This window comes from Rhinopithecus roxellana, chromosome 5 (genome assembly GCF_007565055.1).
Source record: "Rhinopithecus roxellana isolate Shanxi Qingling chromosome 5, ASM756505v1, whole genome shotgun sequence".
Taxonomy (NCBI): domain Eukaryota; kingdom Metazoa; phylum Chordata; class Mammalia; order Primates; family Cercopithecidae; genus Rhinopithecus; species Rhinopithecus roxellana.
Genome location: NC_044553.1, coordinates 148,208,061 through 148,233,036, shown reverse-complemented (window position 1 = coordinate 148,233,036; position 24,976 = coordinate 148,208,061). Strand labels below are relative to the sequence as shown.

At 41.5% G+C, this 24,976-nt stretch overlaps 1 pseudogene; it reads left to right on the top strand.

Annotated features, from left to right (window-relative positions):
- Positions 1-13,902: 13,902 nt before the first annotated feature.
- LOC104657426 lies at positions 13,903-19,908 on the top strand (annotated as a pseudogene).
- The last annotated feature ends 5,068 nt before the right edge of the window (positions 19,909-24,976 follow it).

The window sequence follows — 24,976 nt, the reverse complement described above, 5'->3', positions numbered from 1 at the left end:
CTGTGTACTATTCCATGGTGTATATGTACACCACATTTTCTTTATCCAGTCTACCACTGATGGGCACTGGGTTGATTCCATGTCTTTGCTATTGTGAATAGAACAGTGATGAACATACAAGTACGTGTGTCTTTTTGGTAGAATGATTTATTTTCCTTTGGGTATATACCCAGTATATAATGGGATTGCTGGGTTAAATGGCAGCTCTGTTTTAAGTTATTTGAGAAATCTCCAGACTGCTTTGCATAGTGGCTGGACTAATTTGCATTCTCACTAACAGCCTATAAGCGTTTCTTTTTCTCTGCAGCCTTGCCAGCATCTGTTGTTTTTGGACTTTCTAATAATAGCCATCCTGACTGATGTGAGATGGTATCTCATTTTGGTTTTGATTTCATTTCTCTGATGATTAGTGGTGTTGAGCATCTTTTCATATAGTTGTTGGCCAACTGTATGTCTTGAGAAGTGCCTGTTCATGTCCTTTGCCCATTTTTAAATTTTAATTTGCATAAGTAAATTGGTAACACAGAGAGTGGGGCACTGCTGTTAAGATACCCGAAAATGTGGAAGCTACTTTGGAACTGGGTAACAGGCAGAGTCTGGAACAGTTTGAAGGGCTCAGAAGAAGACAGGAAAATGTGGGAAACTTTGGAACTTCCTAGAGACTTGGAGGGCTCGGAAGACAGTAAGATGTGGGAAACTTTGGAACTTCCTGCAGACTTGTTGAATGACTTTGACTAAAAATGCTCATAGTGATATGGACAATAAAGTCCATGCTGAGGTGGTCTCAGACAAAGATGAGGAACTTGTTGGGAACCGGAGTAAAGGTCACTCTTTCTATGCAAAGAGACTGGCGGGATTTTGCCCCTGCCCTAGAGTTCTGTGGAACTTTGAACTTGAGAGAGATGATTTAGGGTTTCTTGAGGGAGAATTTGCTAAGCTGCAAAGCATTCAAGAGGAAGCAGAGCATAAAAGTTTGGAAAATTTGCAATCCAATGATGTGATAGAAAAGAAAAACCCATTTTGTGGGGAGAAATTCAAGCCTGCTGCAGAAATTTGCATAATAACAAGAAGCCAAATGTTAATCACCAAAACAATGGGGAAAATGTCTCCAGGACATGTCAGAGACCTTTGGCAGCCTCCCAATCAATGTTCTGGAGGCCTACGAGGGAAGAATGGTTTCCTGGACCCGGGCCCAGGGCCCTCCTGCTCTGTGCAGCCTTGAGACACGGCGCTCTGCATCCCAGCTGCTTCAGTTCCAGCCATAGCTAAAAGGGGCCAAGCTACAGCTCAGGCCATTGCTTCAAAGAGTGCAAGCCTCAAGCCTTGGCAGCTTCCAAATGGTGTACGGGTCCTGCCAGTACACGGAGGACAAGAATCAAGGTGTGGGAAGCTCTGCCTAGATTTTAGAGGATGTATGGAAAAGCCTGGATGTCCAGGCAAAAGTTTACTGCAGGGATGGAGCCTCATGGAGAACCTCTGCAAGGGCATTGCAGAAGGGAAATGTGGGGTGGGAGCCCCCACAGAGTCTCCACTGGAGCACTGCCTAGTGGAGCTATGAGAAGAAGGCCACCATCCTCCAGACCCCGGAATGGTAGATCCACCTACAGTTTGCACTGTGCGCCTGGAGAAGCCTCAGACACTCAATGCCAGCCCATGAAAGCAGCTAGGAGGGAGGCTGTACCCTGCAAAGCCACAGGGGCGGAGCTGCCCAAGGCCATGAGGAGCTTACCTCTTGCATCCGTGTGACCTGGATGTGAGACATGGAGTCAAAGGAGATTATTTCAGAGCTTTAAGATTTGTCTTCTCTGCTGGATTTTGGACTTGCATGGAGCCTGTAGCACCTTTGTTTTGGCCAATTTCTCCCATTTGGAATGGGTATATTGACCCAATGCCTGTACCTCCACTGCATCTAGGAAGTAATTAACCTGCTTTTGATTTTACAGGCTCCTAGGCTGAGGGACTTGCTTTGTCTCAGATGAGACTTTGGACTTGGACTTTTGGGTTAATGCTGGAATGAGTTAAGACTTTGGGGGACTATTAGAAGAGCATGATTATGTTTTGAAATGTGAGGACATGAGATTTGTCAGTGGGGGGAGGGCAGCGGTGGAATGATATGGTTTGGCTTTGTATCCCCACCCAAATGTCACCTTGACTTGTAGTTCCCACAATCCCTATGTGTTGTGGGAGGGACTTGGTGGGAGGTAATTGAATCACGGGACAGTTACTCACATGCTGTTCTTGTGATAGTGAGTTCTCATGAGATCTGATGGTTTTATAAGGGCCTTCCCCCTTTTGCTCGGCATTTCTTGATGCCGCCATGTGAAGAAGGACGTGTTTGCTTCCCCTTCCTCCATGATTGTAAGTTTCCTGAGGCCTCCCCAACTGTGAGTCAACTAAACCTCATTCCTTTATAAATTACTCAGTCTTGGGTACTTCTTCATAGCAGCGTGAAAATGGACTAATACATGGGGTTATTTATTTTCTGCTTGTTGATGTGTTTTGAGTTCCCTATAGATTCTGGATATTAGGCCTTTGTTGGATGCATAATTTGCAAATATCTCCCCCCATTCTGTAGCTTATCTGGTTACTCTGTTCATAGTTTATTTTGCTGTGCAGAAGTGCTTTAATTTAATTGGGTCCCACTTGTCTATTTTTGTTTTTGTTGCAATTACTTTTGGGGAATTAGCCAAGCATTCTTTGCCAAGGCTGATATCAAGAAGAATATTTCCTAGGTTGTCTTCTAGGATGTTTATGGTTTGAGGTCTTACATTTAAGTCTTTGATCCATTTTGAGTTAATTTTTGTATATGGTGAAAGGTAACGGTCCAACTTCAATCTTCTGCATGTGGCTAGCCAGTTATCCCAGCACCATTTATCGAATAGGGAGTCCTTTCCCTGTTGCTTGTTTTTGTTAGCCTTCACATGGCTTTTCTTTGTGTCTGTGTCCTAATCTCCCCTTCTTATAAGGACAGCAGTCACATAGGATTACAGCCAACCCTAGTGATCTCATTTTAACCTAATTATCTATTTAAAGACATTGTCTCCAAATGCAGTCACATTCTGAGGTACTAGGAGATTATGACTTCAACATACAAATTTTGAAGGGAACACAATTTAGCCCATAACCCTGCCCCTACAAGGAATGAGTAAGATCCATGCATAACAAAGTGTCTCCATCTCAGAAAGCAATGTTGAGTTGAATGTGCATGAGGTATAATGGTGCATACCATATCATACCACCTACCACTTAGAGGCATGGAACATACCCACAGACCTACAGAAATCCCTTCTATATGTGGGTAAACATTTAAATGCTCTGGAATTGGCTGAGCACAGAGGCCGGGGCTAACACCTGTAATCCCAGCACTTTGGGAGGCCAAAGTGGGTGGATCCCTTGAGCCCAGGAGTTCAAGACCAGCCTGGGCAACATGGTGAAACCACATCTCTACAAAAAATACAAAAATTCTCTGGGTATGGTGGCATGTGCCTGTAATCCAGATACTTGGGAGACTGAGATGGGAGATCACCTGAGCCTGGGGAGGTTGAGGCTGCAGTGAGCCATGATTGTGACACTACACTCCAGTCTGGGTAACAGAGTAAGACTCTGTTTCTAAAAAAACAAAATAAAAACAAGAAAGAAATAGAGCCAGCTTATGTATTTTCCATAGAATCTCCTTATCTTAAATGTCTCCTCTCATTCTAGAAATAGACCTATCTAATATATTCATCTATTATGTCACCTTGAACAAATATATATTATATATAACATATATTTTTAATATATATATATTGCATATATTTGTACATTTATGTATTCCTCTGAGCTTTAGTTTCCTCATTTCTAAATTGGGATGAAAAATACTTGGTTCATTGGAAGTAGGTTCTTAACAAATTAACACAAGCTTTTCTCCTTCCCCTCTTCCATTCTTTGTATGATCATAAAATACCGTGGTTTCCTGGTTTGGTCATTTACAATGTGACTTTGGACAAGTTACCTACACTTTCTCATAATCTGCTTCATAAGATTGTGAAAATTAAAATTCGGCAGACAATTGTCTAAAGCCTCTAGCAGAAGGTTGGCGCATGGTAGGAGTTCAGTAAAAGTTGCTTTCATCCTTCTAGAGCCATGAGCCTGTTATCCACCAGCAGAGAGATGTTTATTGCATTTGATATAATAATCATGTATTTATTTATGCTCCTCCTTATTCTAAAAGGATTTTCATCTGCTTATAAAAAATATCTTCAGAATAATGAGGCCTATTAAGGGAAAAATTGTATGAAGTAGTAGACAAGATCATTGACCACTTTTCTCTAACAAATGCAAGGAGGGGCTCATAGGACTGATCTCTAAAGTGCCCCCACAGTTGCATAAACTCAAATGCAGCAAGAAGGAGCAAGGCCTTTCTAGGGAGTTTAAGGTGAAATGAAGTCCCACGGTGTAGCTCCTTCATTCATGGTTTGACTTCACTCAAAAGCAAATCTAAATAAAGTATCTCCAGGAATGGATGAATTGACCATTCTCTTTGCTTTTAGAAACTGCTTTACAAATTTAAGATATACAAAAAAAAGAAAAATACACAGAATATTATATAGGTGTGAGCCTCTGTGCTCAGCCTGACTCTATTTCCTTTTTTTTTTTTTTTTTTTTTTCGTTTTTTGAGACAGAGTCTCATTCTATTGCCCAGGCTGGAGTGCAGTGGCACCATCTTGGCTAACTGCAACCTCCACCTCCCAGGTTCAAGCGATTCTCCTCCCTCAGGCTCCCAAGTAGCTGGGATTACAAGTGCGTGCCACCACGCCAGGCTTTTTGTATTTTCATTAGAGATGGGATCTCACCATGTTGGCCAGGCTGGTCTCGAACTCCTGACCTCAGGTGATTCACCCTCCTCAGCCTCCCAAAGAGCTGGGATTACAGGCATGAGCTACCACGCCCAGCCCTGGCTCTATGTCTTTTGCCCCATCATATTAGTTTTCTGGGGCGGCCATAACAAAGTACTATAGATTGGGTGGCTTCAACAACAGAAATGTACTTCCTCACAATTCTGTAGGATGAAAGTCTGAGCTCAAGACGTTGGCAGGATTGGCTTCTTCTGAGACCTCCCTCTTTGGCTTGAGATGGCCGTCATATCCCTGTGTCTGTACATGGTCCTTCCTCTGTACATGTCTGTTCTAATTTCCTCTTTTTATATAGACACCAGCCATATTGCATTAGGGTCCATCCTTGTGACCCCATTTTAACTTAATTGCCTCTCTAATGACACTATCTCCAAATACGGTCACCTTCTGAGGCACTGGGGGTTAGAACTTCAACACACGATTTTTGGGAGGGATACAATTTAAACCCATAACACCCATCATTTATGGTTAGGTTCACTCCCTGCTCAGCTCCAGCTACTGAGGAACTTGGTATTTTTAGAAAGCTTCCATGATTTGGAAAGGTAGCTGACAGTCAAAAATAAAAAGAGCCCTAAGTCATAGGTCTCCAGAGGAATGATTAGGACAAGAGCTGCCCTTTTTATAATGAATAAGTCCTTGTGGGCAAGTCTCCATTTCATTTGATTCAAGCTGCATCTAACTTCAGTTATCCTATTGTTAAAGTGTTCAAACACAGCTGAGAATAAAGAACCTATTTCTTCACTGCATGAATGAAATTATCGAGCACCCAGATAAAAGCAACTTGTGTTTCCTGCCCAAATTTAACACCAGACTTGAAAAGGACAATCAAGTATCAGCCTGAATTGGTGGTTCTCTTAGACATTGTTTACTAAAGTGATCTATTTTACGGGGTTGGGGAGGTCTTCCCCAAACTAAATGGAATGACTTCTTACTTCCTTGCAGTATAGATCACACGGAAAAGCCCCTCTCCTTAGCTCAATGTTCAAGTAATTCAGTGACTTTCTGCAGAGGAAGTGAGTCTTCCTTGCAAGTGATTGTATCTGTTTTGAGATCATGTAGCAGGAAAGAAAAGCTCACCCCCACCACCTTAAAAAAAAATCTCCATTTTAGAAGTAACACGTGGTTTGGGACCCTGTTGTTCTTCATTTTTATTGACTTTCTCTCTTGGCATGTGTTGAGTTGCACAGCTTTAATTATCACTTATATACAGATGATACTCAAATTTACACTTTATTTCCAGCCCTTTCAGATTATGTCACCCTCACCCCAAATTTTGGCTCACGTCTTGTCTTGGATGAACCACAACTTTCTCTAATTGAATATGGATGAGTTGAGACTTTAGCAGTTTAGTTGTAAATAAACTCTAAATGCACTGGTGTTCACTTACCTCGTTGATATCCTGCCCCTCCAGTTAAAAGCAAGGGTGTTCAGTGATTCTGAATTATTCTCCTTCATTCATCAGAGACTGCACAGCCAAGGGATTAATCTCCACAAAAGATCCAAAGACATTTGACAGTTTCCATCACTCCCAATTTTGGCTGGAATTCTGGTTATCTCATGGCTGAAATTTGGCCACGTTATTTGGAAAGGCCTCCAATAAACCTCCTGTTTACGGTCTACTTGGAATACGGCTGCCCTTTGGCCTTGCACTGTGTATGCAATCCCAGGACATATTTTCCTTCAGGCAGCTGTGCTAATTTCTTGTGCACTGAATAAAATGTAATTTGTTAAGATCTTGGCCAGAGTCTCTGCCTTCACATGAACTAGCTTTTGAAATGACTTAAAATTATGGTCTCTCCCTTTCAAAAGTCGCTTGCTGTTTTCTTTCATCATGTGGTTGGAGATACACTCTACACAGCACCCTGGTACTCATAGAACACGCTATCTTAAACAAAAATGTATATTTGGAAACACTAGGATGATTTCATCATAGGCATTAGCCCATGAGTGCCTGGCACATAACAACCAATAAGCACTCAATAAATTGTTTTGGAATAAAGACTGAGAAAATGAATTTGTAATCCTTTGACCCATTTGTGGTTTTTGCTGCTGTAGTTATTTATATTTTTATCTACCCCTTAGATTATTATGTAACTGTGTTTATGTAATGATTATTTCAGCTAGAACATATTGGAAACCTCCATTAACATAACTGAAGGGTATAAAATAGAATGTTTGGAGTTGTCAATTAGCCGATTTGTCTTATGTTGCTTTTCTTCATTATTTCAGTGCTGCTAACAGTTCATTCAGCACATTTTAATTAAAAACAAACATATGTGGGTCTGCTCAGAACTCTAGTGTCTACTCATGTAGTTAGACAGGGATGGCAAATATTTCTAGCAGTGACCATATGATATCTTCCATTCATCTCAGCAATAATCCTCCAAATCTAATTATTGGGAGGATGGCAGCTGCACTCAGTTAGGCTTTTCTTTATTTTTGCAGAGATGTATTTTTTCAGCCTGTTGCATTGTAGAAAGTCAGCTGTGGCCAGGGGCCTTTCCAAAGCTGAAGCCCCAGCATCTACAGGACTTTCTCCCACTTGTTTTCCATTTTTCCGCTACCCATTTGTTCCTGCCCATGGGCTTCTGGCCTGATGATGTTCTAAAGAAATGCATAGTCTTCTGACAAGGTTGCTTTTTCTGTTTGTACAAATATGTTAGGTATATTCTTGTGACTAGTGGGGATGACCATGGAACAGGTGCCAGGAGGGAAGCTTCGTTGATGGGTATGGCATTACCTGCATGAAGTCGCCATGCGTCAGAGTCTGGTCTTCAGCTCTGTAGACCCAGAAGCATGATTCTGCCAGTGTGGCGGGAGTAGTGTAGTATCTTACTAACTGAGGACACAGAGGAGAATGTATTCATTTAAAATTAAAATGAGAACTATTGAAAAATTGTCACTCACACTGAGTGGCCCTATAGGGTACTATTCGAGGATGGGGACTCTGGAGTGAGACTGTGTGGGGTTGAATCCTGTTTGTGCTGCTCACTAGCTACGTGACCTGGGGCAACATTGCTGAATTTTACTAAGTGTGGCAGATAGACTTTAAAGTGGCCACCACGATCGCTGACTCTTTGTATTCACAGCTCGTGTCATGCTCTTCCCCGCAAGTGTGGGTGGGACCTGTGACGTGCTTCCAATCAGTGGCAGGCAGCAAAGGTGATGGGAAGCACGTGATTATGTTAGAGCACAGCATGTCTGTCTCCTGGGACACATGCCTTTGGAGCCCTGAGTCACCAGCCACCGTGTAAGTGTCCAGCTACCCTGAAGCCACCGTAGTGGAACAACCAAATGGAGAGACCAAATAGAAACAGACAGAGATGCCCAAGGAGTCACCTGTCTTCATGCTCTAGCCTGCAACTATTTGGGTCTTCCTAATCCAGACCCCAAACATGTGTATGAAGAGGGCTTTAAAATGATTCTAGTGGCCGGGTGCAGTGGCTCACGCCTGTAATCCCAGCACTTTGGGAGGCTGAGGCGGGTGGATCACGAGGTCAGGAGTTTGAGACCATCCTGGCCAACATGGAGAAACCCTGTCTCTCCTAAAAATACAAAAAATTAGCCAGGCATGCTGGCAGAAGCCTGTAATCCCAGTTCATCGGAAGGCTGAGGCAGAAGAATCCCTTGAACCCGGGAGGTGGAGGTTGCAATGAGCCGAGATCACGCCACTGCACTCCGGCCTGGGCAACAAGAGTGAAACTCCATCTCTAAATAAATAAATAAATAAATAATTCTAGCTCTGCCCACATGTTGACTGCAACCATGGCCAGTCCCAGAGCAAGAACCCCCTAGCTGAGCTCAGTCAACTCCTAGAACTGTGTGACACAAGAAGAAATGTTTGTTGTTGTTGTAAGCCACTGTTTTAAGATAACATCTTAGGTAACCATAGAGAACGTGAAAATATATACATCTCCAAACTCACATTTGTATGCATACGTATTCATACAGACATGTATTCTGTTTCAGGCTTGGCAACTAGGAGGGTCAACACTATTGTCACATTTACCTACTATATCATAAATGCTTGCCTTCCCCATGGTCACCATGTATGGTGTTGTTTATAAAGCCCAGATCCACAATATATGGTCATTTGTAATTTTGCTGAACCATGAATTTGAGTCACAGGCTTGTGGGCGGGAGTGAGTTTCTCAGCTAGTGAGTGATCCTAGCTGACTGTCAGATAAACAGAGTTTTGTTCTCTATGTGTAGTTCCTTATGCAGTCTGTTTTATGATGTGATTTTTTTTTTTTTTTTAAAGAGAAGTGATATTGCTATGTTGCCCAGGCTGGCTTTGAACTCCTGGCTCAAGTGATCCTCCCACTTCAGTCTCCCAAGTAGCTGGGACTACAGGTGCACGCCATCGCACCTGGCTTAATGTGATTTTTTTTTTCTTAATGCTTTGTTCCTTTGTCAAAAAACCAGTTCTGCTAGTCCTAGTGTTCGAAATAAAGAGAAAATAAAGAGGCCTGAGAAAGACATTCCTAGCCCAATAATAGAAATTTCAAGGAACAGAATGTCAAATGTGATGATGACTTGCTTTATGATATGAAAACAGTTGGAGGATGTGATCTCAAAACAAGGAAGCATAATTCATTAAGCCATTTTGCCAAGAACTCTGATCAGAATGTGGTAGCTTATGAAGGCATTAGAAGCTTCAAGATATTATTCACATTTTTCAGTTAAAATATGCCAGATTTGGGGAGGAAATGATATGCTATAGTTATATTCAACAATTTGGAGGGCGTTTGAAGGTGTAGGGACATATACCTCTTGAATGTCAACAGAATGTAGTCCTTAAACATTACATATGAGACCCTCTCCTAGGCTTGTGAAGCACTGAGAAAAACATAAGTCATTGTTCTTGCCGTTGAGATGCACACAGTTTATCCAGGTGATGGGTGTGGGGTAAGAAAGGAAATAAACAGGCCGGGCGCGGTGGCTCAAGCCTGTAATCCCAGCACTTTGGGAGGCCGAGACGGGCGGATCATGAGGTCAGGAGATCGAGACCATCCTGGCTAATACGGTGAAACCCTGTCTCTACTTAAAAATACAAAAAAAAAAAAAAAAAAAAAAAAGAAAGGAAATAAACAAAGGGCAAGTTAAATATTACCACGTTACATGGTGGTGAATATAGCCTGTGATTCGTAGGTGTAGAGAAAAAGGGCAGTTAGTTGAGGAGAGAGGGAGAGAAAGCACCTGAGATCTCTCAGAGGATAAGGTCCAAGCCCTTTGGCCTAGCATTTCAAGGCCTTCCACAATCTGGCTTCAACTTTATCTCCAATCTTCTCTCTTAATGTCTTCTATGTAAAACAGCTCTTCCAGTCAATTTGGTGGATTCCTGAAGAAATACACCTGCCTCTCTGTTTATACCCTGTTCATTTAAGGAGTTTGAAATAAAATGAGAGATTGGAAATTTTACACACATACCTACACAAACACACAAAATAGTTTCAGAATAAAATAATTTAAACTGCCTTCCTTTTAAATTAAACAAACAAATTCCTTAGCAGTAGTAAGTATAAAAACTTTCCATGCCTGATCTACCATTCTCCTTTCCCCTTCTGTCTGACTAGAGTGGAATCAAAGCCCAGGGTGATCTTAGAAGCTACATGTTGAAGGAAGCAGAGCCCATAGCAGCCTGAGTCCCTGAATGACTGTGTGGAGGACGTAGCCAGCAACCAGGATCACCTCTATCAAACTGACGCATATGTAAGAAGTAAGCTTCTATTGTGATTGGCCTTTGACATTTGGGTTTTTTTTTAATTCTAATAGCTAGCTTCTTAGCCACTTGGAATCTCCTTAACCAATATGAAGTTAGTATCAAGACACAGGAGAAAGCTCTCACTACTGGCCTCATATGGACATTACCTATTACACTGATAAAGGCTAATAGAATGGTATACATCAAGAGTGTGGATTCTGGCACCAAACTGCAGGATTTAAAGCTAGTTCTACCATTTACCATCTATATAATCTTAGGCAAGTGTATTAGGCAAGGTTCTCCAGAGACATGGAACCAAAAGGATTCACACACACACACAAGAGAACAATTGGTTCATATCACAGTGGAGGCCTGGCACATCTAAAATGTCCATAATCTGATGGATGAGGCCCAGGAAAGAGTCACAGTTCAAGTCCTAAGGCTGTCCGTCGGTGAACCAGGAAGAGCGGTGCTACAGAGGAAATTCAAAGGCTGTCTGCAGGCGGAGTTTCTCTTGCTCAGGGGAGGTCATCTGTGTGTTCTATTCAGGCCTTCCACTAACTGCAGGAGCCTCACATGGAGGGCAGTATGCTTCACTCAAAGTCCACTGATTTAATAGTAAAGCTCATCCAAAAACACCCTCACAGGAACATCCAGAATAATGTTTGAACAAGTATCTGGGCACCATGGACCACCAAATTGACCCATAAAGTTAACCATCCCAAGTCCACTCCTGTCGACTGGGCACTCACACATATCTCCCTAAACTGTACTTAATCTTCAAGTAAAGACAATCGTAAGGTTATAGCTCTGCCTAACGTGATAGAACTATCCTGTGTACAGCCAAAAACCCACTAATCTTTTCCCCAGAAGAGGGGCAAAGTCCATGAATGATCTTTCTCCTTCATGTTGAGATCCTGTAGCTTAAGTATATGATGTAAAGCTAACAATACTTAAATACTGTGATACAAAGTCAGTACAGCTTATGTTACACGATAAGTGGATAAGAGAGGAAAACACACACATTCATAACAAAATCAGGAAAAAATACCCAGGGCAATTAGAGTCCCTGTCTCTATAACTGGTCACTTGACTGTATGGTTATTTATGGCTACCTATATTCCCTTTTCCCTCGACAAGTACCTCAGCTTGTTGTGGTTCTTTACCTGGTAGGCTGAGCCAAATCTTCATTCCTGAAGGGTCTAGGCCATTAGTGGCCCTGTTTGGAGTGGGCTGTTGTAGTTTTCCATTGACTTTAATCACGGGGCATGAGTAAGAGATGCCTTAAGGGATCTCCTGTATTCCAGACATACTGTTCCTTACATCCATTGTGGAATGGCAGGTCAAAATTGCCTTGGCAGCCAGCATCAATCACCCCAGCCAGCACAGTCCCTCCCTTCTTGCCTGATGTTTAGAGACTTGAGGAGGCCAAAGTAGCTGAGTGGCGGTCTTAACTCCCAGGTCAATGGAACCATTATTATGTTTTCTGATGGAAGCTTTCCTGCCTTTGGAACTAAGACCACTAGGCCAGCAGAGTATAAGGTTGTGGGGACAGGAAACAAAAATGTTGCTGGTGGGTTATTAGGGGTAATAGCGAGCGGCACCACTCTTTTTCAACTCCTTGGTTTCTGGACACATGAATCCTGGTTATAGGGAGAAGCAGCGCTGTATTTTGGAGGCTGATTCAGAGCATACACAGCCTTCTGAAGAACTTTGCCCCAGCCCTGCAAGGTACTGCCACCTATCTGGTGCTATAAGTCTTCAAAAGGCCATTTCACCCTCTATCAAGCCAGCTGCTTCAGGAATGTGGGGAACATGGCAGGACCATCCAATTCCATGGGCGTGGGCCCACTGCCACACTTCATTTTCTGTGAAGCAGTTTCCTTGATCAGAAGCAGTGCTATGTGGAGTACCATGACGGTGCAGAAAGCATTCTGTGAGTCTGTGGAATGTAGCTTTTACAGAAGCCCTGCATGAAGGGAAGGCAAATCTGCATTCAGAGTGTCTGTTCTAGCAACAACAAAATGCTGATCCTTTCAGGGTAGAAGAGGTTTAATGTAATCAGCCTGACACCAGGTAGCTGGCTGATCACCTGGAAAATTGGTGCCATAGTAGGGACTCAGTGTTGGTTCCTGCTGCTGTCAGATTGGCCACTCAGCCATGGTGATAGCCAGGTTGGACTAAGGGAGTGGGGGTCCATGTTACTGAGCCCATGCATAACCTCCATCCCTGCCACCATGGCCACTTTGTTCATGAGCCCATTGGGCAATGACAGGTGTTGCTGGGGAAAGAGGCTGTCTGGTATTCCCAGAACCAGTTAGCCTATCTGCTTGATTACTAAAGTTCTCCTCTGCTGAAACCACCCTTTAGTGAGCACCCACATGGGACATAAATACCTTCATATTTTTTGCCCCTTTAGAAGTCTATCCACATAACTCTTTCCTAGACTTCTTTGCCATCAATTTCTTAATCATTTTCCTTCCAACCAAACCATCGACCACCCTCTACACTCAGTACCAAAATCTGTATTAATCAGGGTTCTCCAGATAAACAAAACCAATAGGGTGTGTGTGTGTCTGTGTGTGTGTGTGTGTGTGTGTGTGTGTGTGTGTGTGTAGGAAGAAATTTATTTCAAGTAATTGGCTCACATCACGGTGGATGTATGGCCTGTCTAGAATCTCCACAGTCTGATGGAGGAAGCTGCCAGGTTGGAGGTCCAGGAAAGAGACACAGTTCAAGTCCAAAGGCTTCCGCTGGTGAACCAGGAAGAGCGGGTGCAGCAGAGGAAGTTCAAAGGCTGTCTGTGGGTGGAATTTCTCCTGCTCAAGGAAGGTCATCTTTGTGTTCTATTCAGGCCTTCCACTGACTGCATGAGTCTCCCCCACATTATGGAGAGTAATTTTCCTTACTTAAAGCATACCGATTTACATGTAAATCTCATCTAAAAACACCCTCACAGAAACATCCAGAATATCTGGACATCTGGCCTAGCCAAGCTGACACATACAAGTAACCATCACAGGAAGTTACTCAGTCTTTTAGTGCCTTAGTTCCCTCGCCAATAAAATGGAGATAATAACAGAAACTTCCTATTGGGTGAACATGAAGATGAAAGAAGTTGATGCATGTGTTAACAGCAGCACCTGCACTCAGCACTCAGGGCTTGATCTTTCTTGTTATCATCTCAGGCTTTGGCCCCAGGCTTCACCCAGGTGACAATACTAAGAACAAGTTTCAGCAGGACCACCAAGAATAACAGGGGCCTTTGGTTGGGAACACCACGAATATGATGAGAGACTCGGTATGTTAGAATTCTGCTGCGGTAGCAAGTGGAGACTTGCACATGACTGTCTGCAGGCTACCCTGGCCAGTACGCCATCAATCAATGGCGGTGTTTTTCTTGTTTTATTCCATGAATAAATTTTAATGTATTCAGTTTTCCCCCATCAACTGCTTATTTACTGCTCATATTAATGCAATATGGCAAAACCATTTACATGGCTGGAGTCTTTTGCAACCTACTAGAGCATTTCTCCTGCTTTGCTGTCCCTTTGTGTCTGGTGAGAAAATTCATTTTTGCTCTACATGTTTTTGAATTAACTGGCACGACTCAGGAATGTGAGATCGGCATCAATCCAGAGGCTGATGTAGAGCAGAGAGATTAAGAAACTGGCTGGGTTTGGCCAAAATTGGGTGTGAACCTTTCCGGGACCTGACTTCTCAGCACAGGGTTATTGCGAGGATTGACTGGGGAGCCCCAAAACATTGCCTGCTCCTCGGGAAGTGCTCAGGGAATGCGAACTAGGATGACTCCTTTCATAGCAATGCCTTATAACAGGGGTCCCCAACCCCCAGGCCATGACCAGTACCAGTTCATGGCCTGTTAGGAACCGGCCCACACAGCAGGAAGTAAGCTGTGGGCATGTAAGCGAAGCTTCATCTGTATTTACAGCCACTCTCCATCACTCACATGACCACCTGAGCTCCACCTCCTGTTGATCAGTGGCAGTATTTTCATAGGAAAGCAAACCCTGTTGTGAACTGTGCATGCAAGGGATCCAGGTTGCATGCTCCTTATGAAAATCTAATGCCTGATGATCTGCCACTATCTTTCATCACCCCCAGATGGGACTCTCTAGTTGCAGGAAAACAAGTTCAAGGCTCCCACTGATTCTACATTATGGTGAGTTGTATAATTATTTCATTATATATTGCAATGTAATCATAATAGAAATAAAGTGTACAATAAATGTAATGTGCTTGAGTCATCCCCAAACCATCCCCTGACCCCAGTCCATGGAAAAATTGTCTTCCACAAAACTAATTCCTGGTGCCAAAAAGGTTGGGAACTGCTGCCCTGCAGTGTTATTAAAGTGCTCCCCTTGCTCTGGGGAGATCTAGCTGCCTGGGTTCCTGAATGACTGTGTGGAGGAAGCCATCTACCAACCAGGGTTGCCTGTCAAACTGTTGCCTGTCATATGCAGGAAGTAAACTTCTGTGGTTAGCCTTTGACATTTGGCATTTGTTCTAGCAGCTAGCTTCAGAGATACTTTGCATTACCCTAAACAGTATGGTCAGTTAATATTGCAAGAAGGTCATTCACATTCTCAATGTCCTCTCCATCTCTACAGGCTTTGACCTACTGTAGAAAGTGTCTCCTACACAACTTACTTACCCTCAGCATCTAAAAGCCAAGTCAGTGCATCTCTTTTTTATGGAAATATCCTATCTCCCCAGTTAGACAATACTGTGGGTATGGATTTCAGGGTGCAAGAAATGCATTTCTTTACTGAATTTCTTTCTTGAGTTTCTATGCCACAAGGATAGCAGAAAAGAAATTCTGGTTAGTTTGGGGGTTTTCTAATGTTTTTTATTTGAGCCCAAGTTCTGATTTGTGGAGGCATAGCTGGTCTTTAATGTCATCATCTGTTGGAGACGTCCTCACTTCTTTGATATTTCATTGTCGGTTAACTGTGAGATTTTTACTCATTCTTTTACTATAAGGCCGTTCCATTGGTTCAGGACTCAGCTGCCCCAATTCCCTTTATAGGTATGTAAATATAAAGAGGCTTGTGTGAGAGTCCAGGGTATATGAGAATCTGTCTGTGGGTCAATGGGTAGAAGAAAGTACTAAGGACAACAAAAAAAAACAGCCAAGATTTTTATATATAAAAAATATAATGCCACCACAAAAAGGAAGCCCTTTGAGGGCAAGAACTGTATCCTGACCATATCCTGGTACCCTGTCCAGCAAATCAAGTTTTTCTTTCTTTTCTTTTCTTTGAAACAGAGTCTCATTCTGTCACCCAGGTGGGAGTGCAGTGGTGCGATCTTGGCTCACTACAACCTCCGCCTCCTGGGTTCAAGTGATTCTCCTGCCTCAGCCTCCTGAGTAGCTGGATTACAGGTGCACGCCACCATGCCCACCTAATTTTTGTATTTTTTGGTAGAGATGGGGTTTCACCATGTTGACCAGGCTGGTCTTGAACTCCTGACCTCAAGTGATCCCTGCATCACCCTCCCAAAGTGCTGGGATTACAGGCATGAGCCACTGCGCCAGGCCAAATGAAGTTTTTCTTATTCAATATTTGCTGCTGCTCTGAAATGAGGAAGAACAGTCAATGGACCACAGAAAAGGAAGAAAAGATCCCCCGTGTTCTTAAAACAGTAACATTGGCTGGGCGCAGTGGCTCATGCCTGTAATCCCAGCACTTTAGGAAGCCGAGACAGGCGGATCACGAGATCAGGAGATTGAAACCATTCTGGCTAACATGGTGAAACCCCATCTCTACTAAAAATACAAAAAATTAGCCAGGCATGGTAGTGGGTGCCTGTAGTCCCAGCTACTTGGGAGGCTGAGGCAGGAGAATGGCATGGATCCAGGAGGCGGAGGTTGCAGTGAGCCGAGATCACGCCATTGCACTCCAGCCTGGGCGACAGAGCAAGACTCCATCTCAACAACAAAACAAAACGAAACAACAATGAACAAACAAAAAAACAGTAACTTTAAGGATGGAAGGGCACTGTTATGGGCTGAATTATGTCCCTCCAAAATTCATGCATTCAAAGCCCCAAATACCTCAAAATGTGACTATATTTGGAGATAGAATTTTTAAAGAGGTAATTAAGCTTAAATGAGGTCATCAGGGGTGTGCCGTAAACCAGTGTAACTGGCCTCCTTACAAGAAGAGATTAATACTGAGACACACTCAGAGGGAAGGCTGCTGTGAAGACACAGGGAATTACTTTTATCTTCAGTGGTGGCTACTAAGACCAAAAGAAGGCAGTGCTGTAATTGGGGAGAGTGGAACTGAGTTGAATCTTCAGCTCTGTGTTGAAGGGAGTTTTTTAAAAGTCATACTATATACATTTGTTTCTCAATGTGCAAAACTGAACATAGTATTTCTGCCTCTAGTGATGTTGGAATAACCAGTTCTACTTGTTTCCTTCCTATCTGTAAACAGCTAGACAACTGGAAAATTATACGATACAATTGTTTTCAGAGATTGGACAGCAAAAGTGTAATTCCTGAGAGAAAGGAAACAAAACAGAGTGAAAGAACCACCAGGGAGCTGTAAACTGGAACATTCTCGGCATTCATGATGATCTGGAAGACAACCCAGTCAGTGTGGAGAAATCTCACTGATCACTGTATTAGTTTTCTGTGGCTACTGTAATACATTACCATAAATATGGTGGTTTAGAACAACACAAACGTATTTTCTTACAGTTCTGTGGATGAGAAGTCTGACACAGATATCACACTGGGCCAAGATCACGGCATGATGCTGTCCTTTTTGAAGGATGCAGGGAAGAATCCATTTCTTTGCCTTTTTCACCTTCCAGAGGCCACCTACTTTCCTTAACTCATGGCTTCCTTCCTCATCTTCAAAGCCAACAACATTGAGCCAGGTCCTTCTCATGCTGCTATCTCTTTGGTTCTTTCTTCAGCACCCCTAGTCTGCTTTTAAGGACCCTTGAGCCCACCTGAATACCCAGAATAAGTTCCCTATTTTAAGGCATGCTGACTAGTAACATTAATTCCAGCTTCTACCTTAATTCCCCTCTGTCATGTAGCCTAACATATTCCCAGGTTCTGGGGATTCGGATGTGAACATCTTTGGTGGAATAATTTTGCTTACTATAACCACTGAGGCATTTCCCAGAACAGTCATGCCATAGTATTAAGATAAACTAGTCCTAAAGTGATGGCTACTCTAGACCCAACCTAACAAAGCCTAAAGGCAAGCTTGAAAGGATTAAGCTGATCCACAAGTAAATTAATGCTTGTCAAAATAAACTTCAATTCTCTTTAAAGAAAGGCAACAAAATCCAGACACAAATGTCACAAAACAATGTGACATTAATAATCACAATCAAAAGTTACTGGACATTCAAAGAAGCAGGAAAATATGATACATAACCAGAAAAAAAAGTAATAGAAATCATCCCATAATGACTGATAATGGAATGATCAAATGGGGACTTTAAAATAGTTCTTATGAATGTGCTCAAGAGTTTAAATAAAAATATGACCATATGAGGAAAGAAATACAAACCATCAACACAAAGTCAATGGAATTTCAATGGAACCAAATGAAATGAAAAATTCACTGGGAGGAGCAAAATATCAGTGAACTAGAAGAAATCATGAAAGAAACTATCTAGACTGAAGCACACAGAGACAAAGTCTGAATAAAAAATAAAGGCCTGGCGCGGTGGCTCACACCTGTAATCCCAGCACTTTGGGAGGCCGAGGCGGGTGGGTCGCCTGAGGTCAGGAGTTCAAGATCAGTCTGGCCAACATGGTGAAACCCTGTGTCTACTAAAAATACAAAAAATTTAGCTAGGCGAGGTGGCGGGTGCCTGTAATCTCAGCTACTTGGGAGGCTGAGGCAGGGGAATTGCTTGAACCAGGGAGATGGAGGTTGCAGTGAGCTGAGATTGCGCCACTACACTCCAGCACGGGCGACAGAGCAAGACTCGGTATCAAACAAACAAACAAAAAAAAGAGGTCAGCGCTTGGATCCTGAGACCAATTCTGATGATGCTTGCACATACCACGTAGGTGTTCCAGGCTTCCACGATGTGTTAAAGGGTTGGTCTTGCTGTAAGAGAAGAACAACTGATTTTTCTGATTTCTTAAGTATTATAGACTGTACAAAAGGTAGACATAATAGTGAGAAGCCACCTGAGCCAGTCAAACCTAAAGTCAAGACTACTGAGAAGAAGGAACTATCTGAATTGAAACCCAAATTTGAGAAACACATCATTCAAGCCCCTAAACCAGTAGAAGCAATAAAATGGCCAAGCCCAGATAAACCAATGACAAATTTGGAATTAAAAATATATCGACCTCCCTAAAGCAAGCACTTGATAAACTGTCATCAGGGAATGAAGAAGATAAGAAAGAAGACAATGATGAAATTAAGATTGGCACCTCATGTAAGAATGGAGGGTGTTCAAAGATGTATCAGGGTCTAGAGAGTCTAGAAAAAAAGTCTGTGTATATCATCCTGGAGTAGCTATTTTCCATGAGGGGATGAAATACTGGAGCTGTTGTAGAAGAAAAACCTCTGATTTTAATTCCTTCTTAACCCAAGAGGGCTGTACAACAGGGAAACACACGTGGACTAAAAAGATGCTGGGAGGCCAGGCGCGGTGGCTCACGCCTGTAATCCCAGCACTTCGGGAGGTCGAGATGGGCAGATCACCTGAGGTCAGGAGTTCAAGCCCAGCCTGAACAACAAGGAGAAACCCTGTCTCTACTAAGAATACAAAATTAGCCAGGAATGGTGGTGCATGCCTGTAATCTCAGCTACTCGTGAGGCTGAGGCAGGAGAATCACTTGAACCCAGGAGGCGGAGGTTGCAGTGAGCCGAGATCACATCATTGCACTCCAGCCTGGACAACAAGAGCAAGACTCCATCTCAAAAAAAAAAAAAAAAAAAAAAAAAAAAAAAGAGAGAGAGAAAAAAGGATTCTGGGAAAAAAGTTGTTCCATGTAGACATGACGGGCATCAGACTGGAGGTGAACTTACCATTTCAAGCATATGCTAAAAATTCACTTCCAGAACTTAGTCAGGTGGAAGCAGCAGCACATTGTTAAATGTGCACATTGTATTTGAAGAAGAGAAGGAATTTGATCAAAATGTGAAATTATGGGGTGTGATTGATGTAAAGCGAAGTTACATAACTATGACTACAATAAAGATTGAGATCACTATGAGAAAAGCTGAACCAATGCAGTGTCCAAGCCTTGAACTGCCTGCAGTGAAAAAACAGGAAAAGCAGAAAGCAGAAAGATGACATAACAGATTGGGAGACGGGAGGAAGACTATTCCGTATTTCAGAATCCTTAATACTGTGTGAAGTGGTGGCTTGCTGCTGTAATCTTTTGTTTTGTTGTTGTGTTACTGAATCTGGCATTTCAGGGTTAACATTAGGTTCTTTTTTTTTTTTTTTGAGACGGAGTCTTCCTCTGTCGCCGGGGCTGGAGTGCAGTGGCCGGATCTCAGCTCACTGCAAGCTCCGCCTCCCGGGTTTACGCCATTCTCCTGCCTCAGCCTCCCTAGTAGCTGGGACTACAGGCGCCCGCCACCTCGCCCGGCTAGCTTTTTGTATTTTTTAGTAGAGACGGGGTTCACCATGTTAGCCAGGATGGTCCCGATCTCCTGACCTCGTGATCCGCCCGTCTCGGCCTCCCAAAGTGCTGGGATTACAGGCTTGAGCCACCGCGCCCGGCCCAACATTAGGTTCTTAAAAGCCAAAGTCAGTTTGTCTTTTTGTGCCTCTCTTCTTTCTTTTGTGTTATGTAAGACTGATTATTAATTTCACCTTACTGGTAGGAACCACAGTTGTGTCCTATACTTGAAGAGGTTGGAAAATAGCCCATAACCATAATTGCAGTATTTCTTTGTATTTCTCTGTTGAGCACAGAAATATTGAGGAACATGTTTTTTACATCTTTATATTATTCCATGATTAGTAAAGCAAGATGACATGTCAAATTTTAATCAGTTTTTCATGGATTTGTGTTCTTACAGTACTTGAAAATATTTAAGGAAGAGATGAGAAGCCCTGCAGTTTTTTCTATGTGGGATGATTACTTTTTTAAGGAGGATTAATTCCGAGGTAGTGTAGTAAGTAAAGGGGAATATATGCATTGTTTAACAAATTAGAATTTGTTTACAACTACTTGAATTTTTAAATTACGGCAAAACTTACATTACTTGCCAAGCAGTATGATGTAAGAGTACAGGAAGCATAAATAAGAATGCCAAGGTATCAATTTGGTTAAAATTCACCATTTTATAAGACTAAGCATTAATCTTAAAAACCTCTTTCCTGAATGTTTAAATGTGTTTGTATGGTGTTATGACTAATTGTTATTTATTTAGAGACTAAACTCTCTTAAAACCTTTAATTAAATATAAAAAGAAATTATATATATATATATCTTGCCTCCCTGATGGAAAACTATATAAAATTGTAGACTTAAAATGTTTGCAGAAATACATTAGGATATCAGAAAACTAAATATACGGATTTGCTTTATGACTATCTATTACATGTTAAATAAAATAGCTTAATTCTTTTGGAGTTTTTTAAAAGTAATTCTTGAAAAGCTTCACAATTCTAGTGATACAGTGTTGATTATGTATTGTACTTTATTTATATTAAATGCAGGTAACACAGAATTAGATTGTTTGGATAGGTTTTGAGGCAGTGCAGAACTCAAGAAGAAAAATTAGGAAATATTATGAAGTCCAGAACTCTGGAAGAACTTAGGAAGTTCGGGAATAAGTTAAACTTACATAGATTTAAAAAGAAAATAAAAAGACTCAAACCCCTTGAGTCTTCTTTTCCTTGGTATTTATGAAATTCTTACAAAGAAAAATTTCCAGAAGTACTATTTTTGTTAATAAAGCATATATATCATTCTACTACCATTAGCAAATAACTTAGATGTAGTTAATATAATTGTTGAAAGGCTTAGCTCCGTTACAAATAAAAATAAAAAGATCTGGTGACCAGACTTTCATGACATTACATTACCATGACCAGAAACTCTGGGCAGTAAAAGTTAGGCCCATGTAGTGCGTATAAGTATCTAATACCTTGAGATCTACTTAAAAATTTTCAAGTTATCTTTCATGATTTAGGAACCATTTAGGGGCATGAAGTCTTTATAGGTTGGGGGAAAGGTTGATACTTAGTTTGATTAAAAGTAATGATTAATATACCTTTTTTTTTTTTTTTTGAGACAGAGTCTTGGTCTGTTGCCCAGGCTGGAGTGCAGTGGCACGATCTTGGCTCACTGCAACCTCCGTCTCCCAGGTTCAAGCAATTCTCTTTGCCTCAGCCTCCTGAGTAGTTGGGACTACAGGCACGCGCCACCACGCCCAGTTAATTTTTGTATTTTTAGGAGAGACGGGGTTTCACCATGTTGGCCGGAATGGTCTCCATCTCTTGACCTTGTGATCCGCCCGCCTCAGCCTCCCAAAGTGCTGGGATTACAGGCGTGAGCCACAGCACCAGGCCACCTTTTTAAAAAATACTTCCTTCTGAGGCTGTTTTCCCCTAAACAGTATCTTAATCTGATATATGTGATTGAAATATTATTTAAAGCAGTGAGTTATTGTAACCTCAGATTAGTTACATTGATCAAAACATTGATTTTTTAGAATATATATATATACACACATTTATATAGCTTTTATATTTAGTCTGGTTACTAGTAACCATGGTATTTTGTTCCTTATTTCTTAAGGAGCCTTTGAATCTGTTGTCCAGATAAAAATCTGAATGATATTTGTCTTAGACTCATACATAAAGGGACACAGTTATTGTTAGGTAGCATATGTTTTACTATCAGTTAATAAAAAATGCTTTATTGATTTGTTTCTCTTAAAAAAAAAATAAAAAGAGGCCAGGCACGGTGACTCACGCCTGAAATCCCAGCACTTTGGGAGACTGAGGCAGGCAGATCACCTGAGGTCAGGAGTTCGAGACCAGCCTGGCCAACATGGTGAAAACCCGTCTCTCCTAAAAAAAATATAAAAATTAGCCAGACATGGTGGCAGGCACCTGTAATCCCAGCTACTCAGGAGACTGAGGCAGGAGAATAGCTTGACCCTGGGAGGCAGAGGTTGCAGTGAGCCGAGATCATGCCATTGCACTCCAGCCTGGGGAACAAGAGTGAGACTTCATCTCAAAAAAAAAAAAGAAAAAAAGAAAGAGCATTAATGACGCTTGGGAAAATACTAAATGGTCTAATGTATAAAAAGTAGGAGTCCCAGAAAAGGGAGAACAAAAAATTTATTTGAAGTAATAATGGCCAAAATTTCCCCAAATTTTAAGAAAACTATAAACATATAGCTCTGAGGCTCAATGAACCCCAAGCAGAAAAAAGTATAAACAAAACACGTCATAGTGAATTGCTGAAAGCCAGCAATAAAAAAGAAATTCTTAAAAGCAGATAATAAAGACATTACATATAGGGAACAAAGACAAGAATATTCACAGACTTCTTGTCAAGAACAATGCAAGCCAGAAGACAATAAATATGCATTGTCCTAGAGCTAAAAGTTTAAAAAAAAATTGTTTTTTTTTTCAACACAGAATTCTATATCCAGCAAAAGTAATCTTAAAAAAAAAAAAAAAAAAAAAAAAAAAAAAAAAAAAAAAACCATGAAATAACACTTTCATCCAGGAGATCTCCACGATAAGAAATGTTAAAGGATTGTACAAAGGCCATCACAACCTTATACATGAAAAAAGACTTCCGCAAGAACATCTGCCCAACAACTGCCTGTCTAGCATCAGATGAGTGTCACTCTTATTCTTGATCTTTATAGCCAAAGATAAGTATCTTCAAGCAATTATGCAATTCTCCTCATTTTTTCTTTAAAAACTTTTGTCTTTCGGCCAGACGTGGTGGCTCACACCTATAATCCCAGCACTTTGGGAGGCCGAGGCAGGTGGATCACAAGGTCAGGAGATTGAGACCATCCTGGCTAACATGGTGAAAACCCATCTCTACTAAAAATATAAAAACTTAGCCGGGCGTGGTGGCGGGTGCCTGTAGTCCCAGCTACTCGGGAGGCTGAGGTAGGAGAATGGCGTGAACCTGGGAAGTAGAGCTTGCAGTGAGTGGAGATGGCGCCACTGCACTCCAGCCTGGGCAACAGAGCGAGACTCTGTCTCAAACAAACAAACAAACAAACAAGCAAAACTTTTGTCTTTCTTTACCTCCCTGAATATGCATATAGTTTATCATGGCCTACATATTTCATTGCAATGCCTTACCCTGCAATAAACATAATTTTCTTAAAAAAAGAAAAAGAAACGTTAAAAGAAGCTCTTTGCACTGAAGGAAAATGATACCAAGTGGAAACTTGGATTTACATAAAGGAAGGCACACTGGAAGTGGTAAATATGTTAGCAAATCTAAAATATGTTTCCCCCTCATTTACAAATTTCTTTTAAAATGAGTTGAATGTTTAAAGCCAAAACAATAATATATTGTGGATTTATTATCTATGTGAAGTAAAACGTATGTCAACAATTGCATAAAAGACCTAAGGGGAGGAATGAAAATATACTACTGTAAGATTCTTGGTTATATAATAAGAGATATACTATAATTTGGAAGTAGACTGCCATAAGTTGAAGATGCTTATTGTAAACCCTATACTGTACTCCACTAAAAAATAAAACAGGTAGATATAGGTGATAAGACAACAGAGAGAAAATGGAACCTAAAAATACTCAATCCAAAAGAAAGCAGGGAAAGAGGGGAAAAAATAATAACAGATAACAAAGTAGAAATAAAATAGTAAAGTGGTAGACTTAAATCCATTCCTATTAGTAGCTACACTAAATAAAAGCACTTAAATTAAAAGCCAAATACTGTGAGACTGGATTAGAAAGCAAGACCCAATTCAGAGTTGTCTAAAAAGAAACCCAAGATATAGACAACAAATAGATGAAAATAAAGGAATGGAAAAAGATATACCATACAAACACTAATATTAGGAAAACAGAGATGGCTGTATCGATGTCAGACCAAGTAGACTTCAGGATAAACAATATAACCATGGATTTAAAAAGGCAATTCACAATGATAAAAGGATTAATTCATTAAGAAAACACAACAGTCCTAAATGTATATGCACTTGTTCACAGAGCTTCAAAACACATAAAGCAAACACTGACAGAACTGAGAAGAGAACACATTTTTGTTTTTGTTTTTGTTTTTTTTGAGAAGGAGTCTTGCTCTGTTGCCCAGGCTGGAGTGCAGTGGTGCGATCTCCGCTCACTGCAACCTCCACCTCCTGGGTTCACGCCATTCTCCTGCCTCAGCCTCCTGAGT